Source organism: Macrobrachium nipponense, chromosome 4, assembly GCF_015104395.2.
Source record: "Macrobrachium nipponense isolate FS-2020 chromosome 4, ASM1510439v2, whole genome shotgun sequence".
NCBI lineage: Eukaryota > Metazoa > Arthropoda > Malacostraca > Decapoda > Palaemonidae > Macrobrachium > Macrobrachium nipponense.
In genome coordinates, this window is record NC_061100.1 from 22,650,362 (window position 1) to 22,669,566 (window position 19,205).

The 19,205-nt window shown below is 42.3% G+C and overlaps 1 protein-coding gene across 3 annotated transcripts in view; it reads left to right on the plus strand.

Moving 5' to 3' along the window:
- LOC135210778 (uncharacterized) overlaps nucleotides 1-19,205 on the plus strand; it is a 151,839-nt gene that overhangs the window by 102,161 nt on the left and 30,473 nt on the right. Inside the window, exon 2 of one of the 3 annotated variants that reach the window (XM_064243635.1) lies at nucleotides 17,136-17,241. The exons of the other annotated variants lie outside the window; for them this stretch is intronic. The gene's annotated coding sequence lies outside the window, so the exon portion shown is untranslated. The remainder of the gene's footprint in view (nucleotides 1-17,135; nucleotides 17,242-19,205) is intronic. 3 annotated transcript variants of the gene reach the window in all.

Consider the following 19,205-nt stretch of genomic DNA (forward strand, 5'->3'; position numbering starts at 1 on the left):
AAGGCTGCAGGCGCTGTCGCTCGAGCCCGCAGATCTTCAACGAGAAGAGTATACCAATCGAAGTGGGAAGTCTTTAGGAGGTGGTGTAAGAGTAAGAAGGTGTCCTCCTCCAGTACCTCTATAGTTAACATTGCCGATTTCCTCCTTTTTCTGAGAGAGGAATCGCACCTTTCCGTGTCGACATTCAAAGGATACAGAAGCATGCTGTCTTCAGTATTCAGGAATTGAGGGCTAGAGATTGCAGAGAACAAGGATCTACATGATTTGATTCGGTCCGTGAAACTTCAAAATCAGCATCTCCTAGAACACCTAGTTGGAATCTGGAACGTGTCCTGAAACTCCTTACCTCAGATAATTCGAGCCTCTACATCTGGCTTCCTTCCGCGATGTCACTAGGAAATGCTTATTCCTGTTGTCTCTCGCGACGGCCAAGAGGACGAGCGAATTGCAAGTCTGGACTCCACAGTGGGATTCAAAGGAGATGCGGCTATCTGTTCGTTCCAGACATTGTTTCTGGCGAAAAACGAGAACCCATCTAAACCTTGGCCCAGAAGCTTTGAGGTAAAAGGCCTATCTAACCTCGTAGGCAGAGAGACAGAGAGGTCTCTCTGTCCAGTTAGAGCTCTTAAATTTTATTTAGAGAGAAAGAATCAGATGGGAGGATGTCAACAAGGTCTTTGGTGTGCTGTGAAGAACCCCAAAAGACTCATGTCTAAAAACGCCTTGGGCCTTCTTTGTGAGAAGCGGGTGTGACTTACTGATGCCACAACAAGAACTGCTCGGATGAATCCTTCAGTCTTCTAAAGGTTAAGACTCATGAGGTAAGGCAGTAGCAACGTCTGGCGTTTCAAAAGAATATGTCTCTCAGGAATATCATGAGACTACATATTGGAGATGCAATTCAGTGTTTGCGTCTCATTACCTGAAGGATGTGAAAGTGACCTATGAGAAATGCTTCTCTCTCGGTTTGTCAAGAATCTCGAGCTTCTTAGAGAGAGAGAGCAGTTCAGTGAGGGATTATCTGAGCCTTTTAGGGACTCTGTCCTCGCTAGAAAAGTTCTTCTCTCTGGGGAGGCTTCACCTTCGCCCTCTTCAGTTTTTGTTTCCTGAAAGAGGTGTGGAGTTTGGAAGACGGGACAACTCTCAGACACCTTCCCGATTCCACAAGAGATAAAAAATCACTTAAGTGGTGGATCCTTCCTCTTCAGAAGAACGCAAGGCGTGTCACTTGCCCTGCAGAACCCAAGCCAAGTGTTATTTTCCGACGCTTCGGAGTTGGGATGGGGAGCGACGCTAGGAGCAAGGGTAGGTGTCAGGCACCTGGACAAAGGAACAGGTGTCCTGGCACATTATTTGAAAAGAGCTAGTAGCCATACACCTAGCCTTAAGATTCTTCGTGGAGATAGTCAGAGGCGGGGTGATTCAGATAAACTCAGACAACACCACGGCTCTGGCTTACGTACGCAAGCAAGGAGGGACGCATTCATTCTCCCTCTATCAGTTAACAAAAGACCTGTTAACCTGGACAGAGGAAAGAGGCATAACTCTCCTCACAAGATTTGTGCAAGGGATAAAAAATGTGAGAGCGGACAGACTAAGCAGGAGGAATCAGGTCCTTCCCACAGAGTGGACTCTACACACAGAAGTGTGCCGAAGTCTGTGGTCCCTGTGGGGGAGGCCTCACATAGACCTGTTTGCCACGTTCCTCTCCAAAAGAGTAGAGATCTTTTGCTCTCTAGTGGAAGATCCAAGAGCCTTTGCAATAGACGCGTTTTCTCCATGGCTTGGTCGGGCCTAGACGCCTACGCCTTTCCCCCGTTCAAGATCCGGGGGTGGGGGAAGTACTCAGGAAATTCGTAGCTTCAAAGGGCACGAAGTTGACCCTAATAGCCCATTTTGGCCAGCTCAAGAATACGGTTCACGGGATGGTACTGGGAGTGGATAGTGGACTTCCCCAGATCTCTACCAAGCAGAGCAGATCTACTCAGAAAAAACCCCACTTCGAGAGGTTTCATCACAACCTCCCCGGTCTCGCTCTGACTGCCTTTCGACTATCGAAAGACTTGTCAGAGCGAGGGGTTTTTCTCGCAAGGCTGCAGGCGCTGTCGCTCGAGCCCGCAGATCTTCAACGAGAAGAGTATACCATCGAAGTGGGAAGTCTTTAGGAGGTGTGTAAGAGTAAGAAGGTGTCCTCCTCCAGTACCTCTATAGTTAACATTGCCGATTTCCTCCTTTTTCTGAGAGAATAGCACCTTTCCAAGTGTCGACATTCAAAGGATACAGAAGCATGCTGTCTTCAGTATTCAGGAATTGAGGGCTAGAGATTGCAGAGAACAAGGATCTACATGATTTGATTCGGTCCGTGAAACTTCAAAATCAGCATCTCCTAGAACACCTAGTTGGAATCTGGACGTGGTCCTGAAATTCCTTACCTCAGATAAATTCGAGCCTCTACATCTGGCTTCCTTCCGCGATGTCACTAGGAAATGCTTATTCCTGTTGTCTCTCGCGACGGCCAAGAGGACGAGCGAATTGCACGCTCTGGACTCCACAGTGGGATTCAAAGGAGATGCGGCTATCTGTTCGTTCCAGACATTGTTTCTGGCGAAAAACGAGAACCCATCTAAACCTTGGCCCAGAAGCTTTGAGGTAAAAGGCCTATCTAACCTCGTAGGCAGAGAGACAGAGAGGTCTCTCTGTCCAGTTAGAGCTCTTAAATTTTATTAGAGAGAAAGAATCAGATGGGAGGATGTCAACAAGGTCTTTGGTGTGCGTGAAGAACCCCAAAAGACTCATGTCTAAAAACGCCTTGGCCTTCTTTGTGAGAAGCGTGACTACTGATGCACACAAGAACTGCTCGGATGAATCCTTCAGTCTTCTAAAGGTTAAGACTCATGAGGTAAGGGCAGTAGCAACGTCCCTGGCGTTTCAAAAGAATATGTCTCTCAGGAATATCATTGAGACTACATATTGGAGATGCAATTCAGTGTTTGCGTCTCATTACCTGAAGGATGTGAAAGTGACCTATGAGAAATGCTTCTCTCTCGGTTTGTCAAGAATCTCGAGCTTCTTAGAGAGAGAGCAGTTCAGTGAGGGATTATCTGAGCCTTTTAGGGACTCTGTCCTCGCTAGAAAAGTTCTTCTCTCTGGGGAGGCTTCACCTTCGCCCTCTTCAGTTTTTCCTGAAAGAGGTGTGGAGTTGGAAGACGGGACAACTCTCAGACACCTTCCCGATTCCACAAGAGATAAAAATCACTTAAAAGTGGTGGATCCTTCCTCTTCAGAAGAACGAAGGCGTGTCACTTGCCCTGCAGAACCCAAGCCAAGTGTTATTTTCCGACGCTTCGGAGTTGGGATGGGGAGCGACGCTAGGAGCAAGGAGGTGTCAGGCACCTGGACAAAGGAACAGGTGTCCTGGCACATTATTTGAAAAGAGCTAGTAGCCATACACCTAGCCTTAAGATTCTTCGTGGAGATAGTCAGAGGCGGGGTGATTCAGATAAACTCAGACAACACCACGGCTCTGGCTTACGTACGCAAGCAAGGAGGGACGCATTCATTCTCCCTCTATCAGTTAACAAAAGACCTGTTAACCTGGACAGAGGAAAGAGGCATAACTCTCCTCACAAGATTTGTGCAAGGGATAAAAAATGTGAGAGCGGACAGACTAAGCAGGAGGAATCAGGTCCTTCCCACAGAGTGGACTCTACACACAGAAGTGTGCCGAAGTCTGTGGTCCCTGTGGGGGAGGCCTCACATAGACCTGTTTGCCACGTTCCTCTCCAAAAGATAGAGATCTTTGCTCTCTAGTGGAAGATCCAAGAGCCTTTGCAATAGACGCGTTTCTCTGGATTGGTCGGGCCTAGACGCCTACGCCTTTCCCCCGTTCAAGATCCTGGGGGAAGTACTCAGGAAATTCGTAGCTTCAAAGGGCACGAAGTGACCCTAATAGCCCCATTTTGGCCAGCTCAAGAATGGTTCACGGAGGTACTGGAGTGGATAGTGGACTTCCCCAGATCTCTACCAAGCAGAGCAGATCTACTCAGAAAAACCCCACTTCGAGAGGTTTCATCACAACCTCCCCGGTCTCGCTCTGACTGCCTTTCGACTATCGAAAGACTTGTCAGAGCGAGGGGTTTTTCTCGCAAGGCTGCAGGCGCTGTCGCTCGAGCCCGCAGATCTTCAACGAGAAGAGTATACCAATCGAAGTGGGAAGTCTTTAGGAGGTGGTGTAAGAGTAAGAAGGTGTCCTCCTCCAGTACCTCTATAGTTAACATTGCCGATTTCCTCCTTTTTCTGAGAGAGGAATCGCACCTTTCCGTGTCGACATTCAAAGGATACAGAAGCATGCTGTCTTCAGTATTCAGGAATTGAGGGCTAGAGATTGCAGAGAACAAGGATCTACATGATTTGATTCGGTCCGTGAAACTTCAAAATCAGCATCTCCTAGAACACCTAGTTGGAATCTGGACGTGGTCCTGAAATTCCTTACCTCAGATAAATTCGAGCCTCTACATCTGGCTTCCTTCCGCGATGTCACTAGGAAATGCTTATTCCTGTTGTCTCTCGCGACGGCCAAGAGGACGAGCGAATTGCACGCTCTGGACTCCACAGTGGGATTCAAAGGAGATGCGGCTATCTGTTCGTTCCAGACATTGTTTCTGGCGAAAAACGAGAACCCATCTAAACCTTGGCCCAGAAGCTTTGAGGTAAAAGGCCTATCTAACCTCGTAGGCAGAGAGACAGAGAGGTCTCTCTGTCCAGTTAGAGCTCTTAAATTTTATTTAGAGAGAAAGAATCAGATGGGAGGATGTCAACAAGGTCTTTGGTGTGCTGTGAAGAACCCCAAAAGACTCATGTCTAAAAACGCCTTGGCCTTCTTTGTGAGAAGCGTGACTACTGATGCACACAAGAACTGCTCGGATGAATCCTTCAGTCTTCTAAAGGTTAAGACTCATGAGGTAAGGGCAGTAGCAACGTCCCTGGCGTTTCAAAAGAATATGTCTCTCAGGAATATCATTGAGACTACATATTGGAGATGCAATTCAGTGTTTGCGTCTCATTACCTGAAGGATGTGAAAGTGACCTATGAGAAATGCTTCTCTCTCGGTTTGTCAAGAATCTCGAGCTTCTTAGAGAGAGAGAGCAGTTCAGTGAGGGATTATCTGAGCCTTTTAGGGACTCTGTCCTCGCTAGAAAAGTTCTTCTCTCTGGGGAGGCTTCACCTTCGCCCTCTTCAGTTTTTCCTGAAAGAGGTGTGGAGTTGGAAGACGGGACAACTCTCAGACACCTTCCCGATTCCACAAGAGATAAAAAATCACTTAAAGTGGTGGATCCTTCCTCTTCAGAAGAACGAAGGCGTGTCACTTGCCCTGCAGAACCCAAGCCAAGTGTTATTTTCCGACGCTTCGGAGTTGGGATGGGGAGCGACGCTAGGAGCAAGGGAGGTGTCAGGCACCTGGACAAAGGAACAGGTGTCCTGGCACATTATTTGAAAAGAGCTAGTAGCCATACACCTAGCCTTAAGATTCTTCGTGGAGATAGTCAGAGGCGGGGTGATTCAGATAAAACTCAGGACAACACCACGGCTCTGGCTTACGTACGCAAGCAAGGAGGACGCATTCATTCTCCTCTATCAGTTAACAAAAGACCTGTTAACCTGGACAGAGGAAAGAGGCATAACTCTCCTCACAAAGATTTGTGCAAGGGATAAAAAATGTGAGAGCGGACAGACTAAGCAGGAGGAATCAGGTCCTTCCTCACCAGAGTGGACTCTACACACAGAAGTGTGCCGAAGTCTTGTGGTCCCTGTGGGGGAGGGCCTCACATAGACCTGTTTGCCACGTTCCTCTCCAAAAGAGTAGAGATCTTTTGCTCTCTAGTGGAAGATCCAAGAGCCCTTTGCAATAGACGCGTTTCTCTGGATTGGTCGGGCCTAGACGCCTACGCCTTTCCCCCGTTCAAGATCCTGGGGAAGTACTCAGGAAATTCGTAGCTTCAAGGGCACGAAGTTGACCCTAATAGCCCCATTTTGGCCAGCTCAAGAATGGTTCACGGAGGTACTGGAGTGGATAGTGGACTTCCCCAGATCTCTACCAAGCAGAGCAGATCTACTCAGAAAAACCCCACTTCGAGAGGTTTCATCACAACCTCCCCGGTCTCGCTCTGACTGCCTTTCGACTATCGAAAGACTTGTCAGAGCGAGGGGTTTTTCTCGCAAGGCTGCAGGCGCTGTCGCTCGAGCCCGCAGATCTTCAACGAGAAGAGTATACCAATCGAAGTGGGAAGTCTTTAGGAGGTGGTGTAAGAGTAAGAAGGTGTCCTCCTCCAGTACCTCTATAGTTAACATTGCCGATTTTCCTCCTTTTTCTGAGAGAGGAATCGCACCTTTCCGTGTCGACATTCAAAGGAATACAGAAGCATGCTGTCTTCAGTATTCAGGAATTGAGGGCTAGAGATTGCAGAGAACAAGGATCTACATGATTTGATTCGGTCCGTGAAACTTCAAAATCAGCATCTCCTAGAACACCTAGTTGGAATCTGGACGTGGTCCTGAAATTCCTTACCTCAGATAAATTCGAGCCTCTACATCTGGCTTCCTTCCGCGATGTCACTAGGAAATGCTTATTCCTGTTGTCTCTCGCGACGGCCAAGAGGACGAGCGAATTGCACGCTCTGGACTCCACAGTGGGATTCAAAGGAGATGCGGCTATCTGTTCGTTCCAGACATTGTTTCTGGCGAAAAACGAGAACCCATCTAAACCTTGGCCCAGAAGCTTTGAGGTAAAAGGCCTATCTAACCTCGTAGGCAGAGAGACAGAGAGGTCTCTCTGTCCAGTTAGAGCTCTTAAATTTTATTTAGAGAGAAAGAATCAGATGGGAGGATGTCAACAAGGTCTTTGGTGTGCTGTGAAGAACCCCAAAAGACTCATGTCTAAAAACGCCTTGGCCTTCTTTGTGAGAAGCGTGACTACTGATGCACACAAGAACTGCTCGGATGAATCCTTCAGTCTTCTAAAGGTTAAGACTCATGAGGTAAGGGCAGTAGCAACGTCCCTGGCGTTTCAAAAGAATATGTCTCTCAGGAATATCATTGAGACTACATATTGGAGATGCAATTCAGTGTTTGCGTCTCATTACCTGAAGGATGTGAAAGTGACCTATGAGAAATGCTTCTCTCTCGGTCCATTTGTATCAGCAGATACAGTTCTGGGACTTGGAGCAAAGACTGATCCTTAAAATATTTTATCTTAAATGTACATAAACCCTCTTGTCAGATATGTGCTTGGTTTCCGATTAGCAAGCCTACTGATGTCGCACGGGCGACTGGTGTCATTGCTGGTAGGGGATCAGGGGTATGTATGGCTAGTAGGGGGGGTACAAATTTTTTTTTTTTATGTTTTGTTATAAATGAATGTGTATTTATGTTTCGAGTTTTTGGTTGTTTGTAAGGAGTTTGGGGATAACTCCTTGCAATCTTAGAACTAACATGGATGTTAGGATCAGGTGATCGGGATCGGTGTTGTGCTCCTTGAACAAGGTGTATTGTCATGTTAGTGGAATAGCACCCAATGACAAAGGCCTTTAGGCTCTGCCGAGTAAGTGGATAAGACCCCATTGGCAGACCCACAAGAACTCTTAGCCATAGATCAATATCTCGCTGAGGCTCTTGAGGCGAAGCAGACTCCTAGGCAGTAGCCGCGAAGTCTTCAGCCTAATAAGGTAGGAACCAAGGTTTATTAATGCCTACAACATATGTGTTGTTTACCTGTCTCAGTAGTTAGCTGTCTCTACCCACCCCCACCCCATGGGTGCTAATCAGCTAAGTATATATCTGGCAGGGAAGTTGAATGTTTAAAAATGATATTGTCATGATACAATAAAGTTTTATCCATACTTACCTGACAGATATATACGATTAATGGCCCACCCAGCCTCCCCGCAGGAGACAGGTGGAAGAGAAGAATTCTGATTAGAAAACGGAAATGGTTCCTAGTCCTGCCACCCAGGGCAGGGCGGTAGATCACCTGACCTACCGGTAGCGTGTGCCGCGAAATTTGAATTTCTGTCGGGGACGACGGAGTCTATAGCTAAGTATATATCTGTCAGGTAAGTATGTATAAAACTTTATTGTATCATGACAATATCATTTTGACTTAATAATAGAAAAATTGGATGATATATGTAGAAATCACAAGGACTGGACTATTCTCCTATCTGGAGACTTCAACTTTCCTTTCGTAGACTGGAAAGAACGAATAGGAGATTGTGGTTGTACTTATACATATAAACAAAAGAGTAATAGTAGTGCAGAAGATAAGAGGCAATTCGAAAAGATATTAGATATGCTACTAGGACAGGAACTCAAGCAAGTTGAGAAGTTTGTTTACTTGGGAAGTGTGGTAACAGCAGACGGGAGGCAAATTGAAGATATACAAAGAAGAAAACTAGGAGCAGCAAGAGCTTTTGAGGTTCTGAGAAAAAACGTTTGGTCAAGGCATGAAATCAGCTTGAGAACTAAGATGAGAATATTCAATGCAGTAGTACTACCAGTCCTGATGTATGGCTCGTCCACCTGGGCACTGACCAGAACAGAGGAGAAAAGGTTGGATGCTTTTGAGATGAAACTGCTGAGAAGGATACTTGGCATTAAATGGGATGATTATGTTAGAAATGAAGACATCAGGGTGAGATTGAGGCAAAGGCCAGTCAGTACCAGGTTGAAGAGGGGAAGGCTGAAATGGTTTGGACATGTTGAGAGGATGGATGGGAATAGAGACCCCAGGAGAGCACTGAGAGCAGTACAAGTAGGAAGAAGACCGCTAGGCAGACCAAGAACGAGGTGGATAGACATAATTGTCAGGGATCTTGAGGATGAAATCCAAAACCTAGAGGAAGCAAGGGAAATGGCTCGGGATAGAGACAGATGGAGAGGAACTGTATCAGCCTTATGCCACTGGCCAGTGGCGGGAAGATAAAGTAAAGTAAGTACTAGAATACAACATTCAACAAATAAATCACCTGCCAACAAGAAAGGAAAATACTTTAGACCTAGTATTTGTGAACGAGATGAACTATGTTAAAGAAATAATAGTTTATATTTCAGACCATAATGTCACAGAATTAACAGTCCATTCCAAAGCAAGTGAAAACAGAGATAAGCAAGAAATGAAAAAGTGGGAAGGATATGGAAAATACAACTTCTACAGTAAAAATATAAAATGGTCAGAAATAAATGAAGAATTAAACAAACGATGGGATAACACTTTTCGTAAGTGATGACATAAGGGTAAATACGGAGATATTATATAAAATATTAGAGAAAATAGTGGATAAATATATACCGAAGAAGAAAAGTAAACATCAGTAATGCGTACCAAGAGACAGAAGGATCTTGTTCCAGAAAATAAGAAAGTGGAAAAAAGGTCTTGCAAAAGAAAAAAAATGCAGGGAAAGTTATAGAACTAAAAAGTAAGATAGAAAATGCAGAACAAAAGATTATACAATCAAAAGAAAATGAAAAACGGGACTTGGAAGAAAAAACCCTAATAAATATCAAGCAAACCCCCAAACTATTATACTCATACGCAAAAAAGATGAATAAAAGAAGAATAGAAACAGGCCCTCTAAGAATTGAAGGGAGATTAACGAATGAAAAAAAGGAAATTTGCAACATATTGGCAGAATGATATAGGAGAGAATTCACCCTTAGAATAGGTAATGAAGATAATGATATAGAAGTAAGGGACAAAAATAGTGAATATTTAGCTGACATAGATATTAATAAAGCTGATATTGTGCAGGCTATTAATGAAATTAAAAATGGAGCTGCAGCAGGGCCTGATGGAGTTCCTGCTATTTTGTTAAAGAAAGTAGTTCATTCTATCGCAAAGCCACTTGCAATATTATTAAGACAAAGTGTAGATACAGGCACGATTATGATGAGCACAAATTAGCATATATTACCCCTACATTCAAAAGTGGATCAAGACTAGAGGCAAGTAATTATAGGCCTGTGAGTCTAACATCACATATTATGAAAGTGTATGAAAGGGTAATGAAGAAAAATATTATGAAACATTTAATAAAAAATAATCTGTTTAATATAGGACAACATGGTTTCGTACCCGGAAAAAGTACACAAACCCAACTGTTAGTCCACCGTGAGAACATATACAAAAATATGAAAAGCGGAAATGAAACAGATGTGGTTTATCTAGACTTTGCAAAAGCTTTTGACAAAGTAGACCATAATATATTAGCAAAGAAAATTAGAAAACATAATATAGTGGATAAAGTAGGAAGATGGTTAAAAGAATTTTTACACAACAGAAAACAGATAGTTATTGCAAACGATGAGCAATCGGAAGAAGCTAAGGTAATTTCCGGTGTGCCACAAGGTACGGTGTTAGCTGCATTACTGTTTGTTATTATGATCGCAGACATAGACAGTAATGTTAAGGACTCGGTAGTGAGTAGTTTCGCAGATGACACAAGAATAAGTAGAGAAATTACTTTTGATGAAGATAGGAACGCTCTACAAAGAGACCTTAACAAAGTATATGATTGGGCAGAGGTAAATAGGATGGTATTTAACTTTGATAAATTTGAATCAATAAACTATGGAGACAGAGAAGGAAAGCTATATGCATATAGGGGACCTAATAATGAGACAATCACAAATAAGGAAGCAGTTAAAGACCTTGGTGTGATGATGAATAGGAACATGTTATGCAACGATCAAATAGCATTTCTATTGGCAAAATGTAAAGCAAAAATGGGAATGTTGTTACGGCATTTCAAAACAAGAAAAGCTGAACACATGATTATGCTTTATAAAACATATGTTCGTAGTCCACTTGAATATTGCAATATGATATGGTACCCACACTATCAAAAGGATATTGCACAAATAGAGAGTGTACAAAGGTCCTTTACAGCTAGAATAAAAGAAGTTAAGGACCTTGACTACTGGGAAAGACTACAATCCTTAAAATTATATAGTCTAGAAAGGAGAAAAGAACGCTACATGATAATTCAGGCATGGAAACAGATAGAAGGAATAGCTGAAAACATCATGGAGCTAAAAATATCAGAAAGACAAGCAGAGGTATTAATAGTGCCCAAAACTATACCAGGAAAAATAAGGAAAGCACACAGGACATTAATCCACTACGCACCAACATCGATAATGCAGTGTCTATTCAATGCATTGCCAGCTCATCTGAGGAATATAACAGGAGTGACCGTAGATGTGTTTAAGAATAAGCTCGACAAATATCTAAACTGCATCCCAGACCATCCAAGATTGGAAGATGCAAAATATACCGGAAGATGTAATAGCAACTCTCTGGTAGACATTAGAGGTGCCTCATACTGAGGGACCTGGGGCAACCCGAACAAGATGTAAGGTCTGTAAGGTAAGCTCTCTCTCTCTCTCTCTCTCTCTCTCTCTCTCTCTCTCTCTCTCTCTCTCTCTCTCTCTCTCTCTCCACGGAAGTGGTAAGGAAGAGATGCAACTATATATGCTGGATTGGGAAAGAGTACAAATAAAGGTATAGATAATATTATGTAAGAACAAGTCAGGCCCAACAGAGAATAAAATGGAGTTAGATTAACTATGTAGCAAATTTCAACAGAGAAAAACCAACAATATGAATGATGTTCAACTTTAAAAGATGTATTGTACAAAATCTGTATGTTTGATTTGTCTTCCAGAGATATCTTTACAAATTAAACGGATTTTGTTGTTGTTAGAGGTTAGAGTTGAACTTTGTTTTAAAACGAATTCGAGACAATCCCTGGTTGATGATGGTAGACCTGGTTACTCTCCTCAGGCAAAATGACAGAGCTGGTTCATCTCGTCTGGCAAATGACAGAGCTGGTTCATCTCGTCTGGCAAATGATAGAGCTAGTTAATATTCTTCGGCCAGCGAGAGAGCTGGTTAATAGTCTGTGGCAAATGATAGAGGTAGGTTAAATTCCTTCGGCCAGCGAAGAGAGTGGTTAAGTCTGTGGCATGAGAGGTTGGTTGACCGGGTTGGAATTTCTTTGGCAAGTGATAGAACTTTATAGTCTCCTGGCAAATGATGGAACTGGTTAATATCCTTCGGCAAATGATAGAACTGGCTTGTGGCTTCCGAATTGAGTCTCTCTCTCTCTCTCTCTCTCTCTCTCTCCTCTCTCTCTCTCTCTCATTTTCCAGCATTTTCCGATCCTTGTAACACCCTTATTTGACCCTAAAACTCTACTGTACCTGTGGATCATGTTTTTGATATCATTTCAGTGTTTGGACAGTTTGTCAGTTTCCAGTTTCCTTCTAAGTGTAGTGGACAGTGTTCTTTGAGACATCCTGATCCTTGTAACTCCTCGCCTGACCTTGAACCGTTAAGAATAGAGCTTTCCTTTTGTGGTTGTAAGCGTTGATAATTGGTGCGTCTCGGTGGGTCCAGCCTTCATTGTTACAAGAAAAGAATTATCGAGTTTTATTTTTTATTCAGAAGCAACGAGTCGAAGGTGGAGGATTCAGATGATTCAACGCCTGTGTTATGGTTGTGGTTTCTCTCTCTCTCTCTCTCTCTCTCTACCACCACCTTGAAGCTTTCTAGTTCCTCTCCTGCCTTTGTAAGTGTTCTCCTGTATTGCCAAATGTTGGTCTGTCAAATTGCCTGTCAAGGGTAGCAGTTTGAGAGTGTAACACCAAAATAGAGTCTACAGAGAGAGAGAGAGAGAGAGAGAGAGAGAGAGAGAGAGAGAGAGAGAGAGAGAGAGAGAACTTTGATATGTGATTTAGTTTGTGAAGAGTATATTAAATGTAAATTTTCTTGGCTTAATATGTACTTCATGACATCCAGATATGCCACTTTCTAATGTACTGAGTTTTCCATTGGTGTCGGGAAAAAAAAAAAAATCAAGTTCCAGAACACAATGTTGCCATAGAAGCCACGCCCTCTTCCTCCTTGACTCGTATTGTCACATGTGAACTTTTAGGGAGCAGAAAACCGCCCCCCCCCCCCCCCCCCCCCCCCCCCCCCCCCCCCCCCCCTCCTCATCCCATCCTTTTCCCCTAACCCCCTTTCCACTAAACGCACCGAGGAGGTTAGATCTCTACCCTCAGAAAAACACCTCCCGCCTCTAAGGTCATAGGTCATAGAGCAAGTACTTTTTTCTTTTTCATACTAACCTTTCATAGCCACGATCAGAGTCGTGAGGTAGCATGACTGGTGCATTTACAGGTTCAGTGATGGAGTTTTAATAACCATTCGCATGTCCGTTGTTAGTGTTTTATAAGACAGACAAAAATAGATTTATTTTGTTTGTTCTTAACCTCTGGTAGGACAGCCGCCTACTCAATTTCAGAATACAGAGCCATGATCTCTGTAACCGTTTTCATCAAGAATCCATATTGCCGCCTCCAGGGAAATTTGATTAAAAAAAATGACAGATTAAATTTGGTCATTCTTCTGCTCCCATTATTATGCTTCCAATATTGACATTTAGCTTTATTTTGACATGTTTATCATTCCGTCATGAATGCTAATTTGATTTCCTGTCTTGTCATTTCAAGTGGATCTTGATATAGGTCTTTTTTTGTCACCTACAATCCGACATTTTATAAATTTGTGCATGCTTCTTCTTCTTCTTCTTCTTCTTCTTCTCCTTTAGTGCCATGCTTTGCAATTTTGCTGCTCTGTCTCAGTGACCTGAGATTTCTAAAACTTTCCCAGTCGGCTCCTTTTTTCGCCTGTGTCTAATAACTTTAATGTGAAAAGTCAGGAGAGAGAGAGAGAGAGAGAGAGAGAGAGTGAATCACAAGCTATTTTGACCTTGCATTTTGATCTTCCAAACAAGTCAGGCTTCGCCTCGGCCGTACCCGGGTCAATACGTAAAACGTACGGCTGCTGCTGCCGCAGTGCTCTGTGAATTATTGGTGCCACTTAGCCTGGCTAGAAATTTGTTTGTTTATAACTCCTCTGCGAAGAAGGAGAAGAAAGCTACGACAGACTTTTGACATTCTCTGCTCAAACGTCACTTACAGCTTGGCAAAATCTCTCGAAGCGAAGCCTCCTCGGAAAGATGGAGGTGAAATGTTCCACGGGGCTTTGACCTCTGCAATCTGCAAGATCTTTCAGACTCGATATCTCCCTACAGCTGCGCGAATATTCAGCTTCCCTTTCCAACTCTCCTTCTCGGTGTTACGTCACAGATGAACGTATAAACCTCCCTTCCTATTCCCCTCCCCCCCCCTTATCTCTCTCTCTCTCTCTCTTTCGTTCTCCACCAATCCTTCACCCCCTTCCCCAACAACGCTAGCTACCCCTACAATCTCCACCACCATACCCATCCACTTGACGTTCCGTAGCCATCAGAGACTTGATTTACGAGCGGGCATATTATCTTGCCAGAGGTTGATCTGCAGATCTCGTCTTGGTCCATTTTAATAGCAGGGCTGTGTGGTTGCAGTCAATTTATCATTTGCAGTCATTAAGATTTTGGTCAGATGAGAGACTGGTTGCGTGGAGAAAGTGATCTCAGCCGTCTATGTGCGTCAGTTGCAACCAAGGTCTTTTTTTTATTGAGAAGGAGAAAAGGAAAAATTGCGTTCAAGAAAGTGAATGTATCTTGCTTGCTTGCGTTGCGTCATTTTGACAAGACCGACGACTTGGAAGAACTTGAAAGATAGTTCATAGTCGTTCAAGTTATAGTAGCTGGGACTATTAAGCCTTGATAAAAAAAAACTAATGTCTAGACGTGTGATGGGTCTGTCTCCCCACACATTCTTTGCTCTTCTATATATCGTACATATACGTTTACGTCTCTATGTATATTTATCTCCCTCTCACATAGCTGGGGAAAAAGCGCTAGTCTGCAGCTATTGAGCCAGGTTTTAATTCTCTGTGAATGTGGTTGTGAAACTTGTGGTACAATCTATTGAAAATACTCTGGCCGTTTTGTTGGCTTAGCCCTTTTTGGTAAATATGTCATGAATCATTGGGCAACGCGAGAGGACAGTGAAATGTCTTACTTTAATAATAGTTATGTAGTGTATACACCTTACGTAATGAAAGAAGGAACACTTATTATTATAGAAATAAAAGGTTCTTTGCAGCCCCTCTCATTCCTTTTACTGTGCCTCCGTTCATATCCTCATTCCTTTTTACTTTCCTCCCCTCTCTTGACAATTGCTTCGAGGTTTTCCTCCTGTTACACGGTGCAAACCTGTCTACCCTCAGTTTCCCCATTCAGCGCTGTATGACCTCGTAGGTCTCATGGCATGGCCTTTGTCCCAAATTCAATATTCTGTGCTATTCGATATCTATTAAAAATATAACTTCCTGATCTCACGTTAGTAAAAATGTTCGTTTCTAGTCACACGGACACTTGAGATGACTGGTCTTTTGTAGATCTTTTATAGAAAACCTATTGATTCGAAGGGCACCATTGCCAGAAGGAATTAATAGGGCATGGGTCTTACTGGCAACCCATTACGTAATGAGGGGAAATGGCCCATGCAAAAAAAAATAAAAATAAAAGTGACTCCTGATAGAGCATGACTCACCCACGGCTCCAGATGCACTCAGGTGTGAGTAGGGGTAGGGGGGGGGGGGGGGGGGGGGGGGGGGTGGGGGGGGGGGGGGGGGGGGGGGGGGGGGGGGGGGGGGGGGGGGGGGGGGGGGGGGGGGGGGGGGGGGGGGGGGGGGGGTTCGTATCCTACGCAAAATCCACAAGGGAAAGTGAAACAATGGAGTAACCGCTGCGTGGCCTTTAGACTGCCTAGCAAAGGACGAGATTCGAAAGGCCTCGCAGCGGGTTATTCCATTGTTTCACTTTCCTTCGTGGATTTTGTCTTTATTTGTATATTCGTCACATTCCAAATTTTCGTGATGCAGTTATACGTATAAGAATATATCGTTCGCCATTATAATTTTTCTGCTTAGCTCAATTGTACTTTTTTTCGCTGACGTCGCCTGATATCGGTTATTCTTGAGATGAAAAAAGGAAAAAATATGTATTAAAATATAATGAGTTACAAAATATACCGTTGGGGTTTAAATTGCATAGACTTTGCAAACTACGAATTAGGAGTTGATGATAAGAAAGTTGGAAAGTATGGATTTGAAATCATTTCATAGATGTATTTGTTGATATTTGATGATCCGTATTACTATTTTTGTAGTCTCTCTCTCTCTCTCTCTCTCTCTCTCTCTCTCTCTCTCTCTCTCTCTCTCTCTCTCTCTCTCTCTCTCTTATGTGACACGTGGAATAAACTGCCACCAGAAGTTGTAAACAGCAACAGTGTGGAAGAGTTTAAAAGAAATCTAGACAAAACCATTAGGACACTGTGAATGAATACTAAAACCTGCTCCAAGAGATAAGTGAGCACAAGATGTTTCCTCGGATGGACTTAATACGTCTTTGAGACATCCTAATCCTTGTAACTCCTCTCATATGGAGAGCATGTGCCATCATTTAACTGGATGTATCATCTTAAAAGGAGAGGCCAGAAACTGGAGTGAGTTTTTTTTAATAACCATTAAGAAAAGAATAAAACCGTTTTTTTTTTTATTGTAGCAATATCTCCTCATCGTGTTGTTAAACCCCTGACCAGTGAAACACCAAGCTAGCGTTTTACCTGTTTTAACGTAGGGGCCACAATCGTAGTGGGTACCATAGCACCACTACCTATGCAAAACCATAAACATATATTAACGGTACATTGACACGCACTACGAATCCGAGTGATTTCTGTGTTATATCTTGTTCCCTTCGGTTGATTCCTTCTGTATTTAAGTAGATAAAAAGTGGAGGTTATTGCTATTATATATATATTCAGGCGACATTGCCTGCTTGTAGGTTATAGCCACCAATTATGCTTGTAATTTTTTTACATTGGTTTAATTGTCTGTCTGTCTATGAGTAGAATATACAAATCTCAGTGTCAGGTGTTCATGAAATTTCAAGGGCAAATCAGAGGCCCCCAGTCCCTCTGATTTCTGTGAAAATTCACTTGGGCCTGTACTGTACTGTACTTTGTTCTTTATTGGGGATACAGTTGCACTTTGCAGACATTGCTGTAACATTCATAATACGAAAAAGTATTGATAACGCCCAATTTCTCTTCGTCTCCTTCTCAGTACATACTGGAAGTAGCCCAGTGCAGAGACATCGTCCAGATCTTGCTCATTTTTAGTCCAGAGAATGCTTCCAGAGATCCGTGCCAGTGTGACGTGTAAATTAAGCGTGAGTACAAAGCTGTTTCAAATGTATAGCCACAAAGCACATTGCTCATTCCTTCCGTACATTGCTTTGTACACGACTCACGCAGTTGAAGTGTAGTTTCGTCAGACAGGGAGTTTGAACCGAATTGTTAACAACACTGACACTCTGAAATATGGTATGATTGACGCTGGCTACACTTTAGTTTGTACTTCCTGCAGTAACATAGATACTCTCTCTTTGATGTCTACTTGAATTGTAACGAAAGTTCGATGACTCATCGGAATTACTTGGGATTGTGTGAAGTCCGCTGTAAGGAGTTCTAACAAAGACGCACATTTCGTAGAAGTATATTTTGTAGTGTGGCTTAGTTTAAAGTACTTTTTTTTTAGAGAGAGTAGTGTAAAATTCTCACACATGGCACAAATTAACCCAGATTTTTTAAAAATATATTATTTGTAGGTTTTCGATTTAAAGTTAAAGAAGGACTAAAATATACCTATCTCAACATAAATGTTAGTGGCTGTTTGTGTAATACACTTGTACGCAGGGTGTTATTTCTGTAACAGTATTGAACTCAGTTTATAACAAGTAATGTTATATTCATGGTACATTACTTGTCATTTTTCAAAGTAAGCATTCTGAAGAAGTGGATGACAGTCACAATTGGCCCTCTCTCTCTCTCTCTCTCTCTCTCTCTCTCTCTCTCTCTCTCTCTCTCTCTCTCTCTCTCTCTCTCGACGGAAGCATTCTACTATAGAAATTCTCTCATGGAAGGTTGTACGTATACCGTTGGTTCACGTATCTTGATCTTACGCAGTTTGTCTCTCTCTCTCTCTCTCTCTCTCTCTCTCTCTCTCTCTCTCTCTCTCTCCTCATCCTCTCTCTCTCTCTCTCTCTCTCTCTCTCTCTCTCTCTCTTCTTCTTCTTCTTCTTCTTCTTCTTCTTCTTCTGTGTCTTTTTGCGTCACATCCTTCCTGTTCCATCTCTTGACCTCATTTTTTTCCTCTATCTCATTTTATTTCCTCTATCTATCTATCTATCTGTTATCAACTTTCCCCCTGCATTGCGTTCATGCGTGTTTGTGCCTCATGAATATTCGTGTTTATAAACCGACTCTCATTCCGACCTGGTAAATTCACGTCAGCTAGTTCAAAATTAGAGTCATTACGGAAATGTATGTCATCTTATCGATAAACTGAAGGACAGGCCTTGTGTTTGAAGACAAAAATGAACGGGGTGATTTTTCTCCATATGTTTATTTTGACAGAGATTTAAAGCGACACTGTAATTTATGCATTATTATTATCTCATTTGAAAAGAAAAGTATAGATATAGATTGTAGGCAGTTAATGCCTTACCAATTTGATGCATATTATCTCCTCGGAAAAGAAAAAAAATATCGGTTATATAAATTATAGAATATTATAGGTTGTCACGAGCATTTTGTTGTCAGTAGTCCATAACTAACATCCTTTTTTTATGTTGTAGATGCATTGATGTCTTGTTGTGTCCGTAAGCTTCTGTAGGTTGTAGAGCAGGTTGTAGACTTAAAGTTGATTAAATTCTGTATTTAGGATTTGTAATGGTTAATCTTACTGACAGATTTCGTTTTATTTAGTTTTTATGAAATGTTTTTGAAAGTTAAAAATATTCTTCTACTTGTTTACTTCTTTTTTTTATTTGAATAACTTACCTATACAAATGGAGTTTTTTTTTTTTTTTTTTTTATTTGAATAGCCATATCTACATATGTAGAATATTTTTATATATGACTATAAAAATAGTCTTAGCTCTTTATCTAGTCTTTTTATATTTTAAATTGCCTGATTTATTTATCAAGAATTTTTTATATTTACACAGCCTTATGTATATATCCAATCTTTTAATATTTTAATAGTTTTTAATTATATATTTAATTTTTTTATATTTAAACAGCTTTATTTGTATTGCAGATTTTTTATATATAATTAAGTAGTCCTATATAT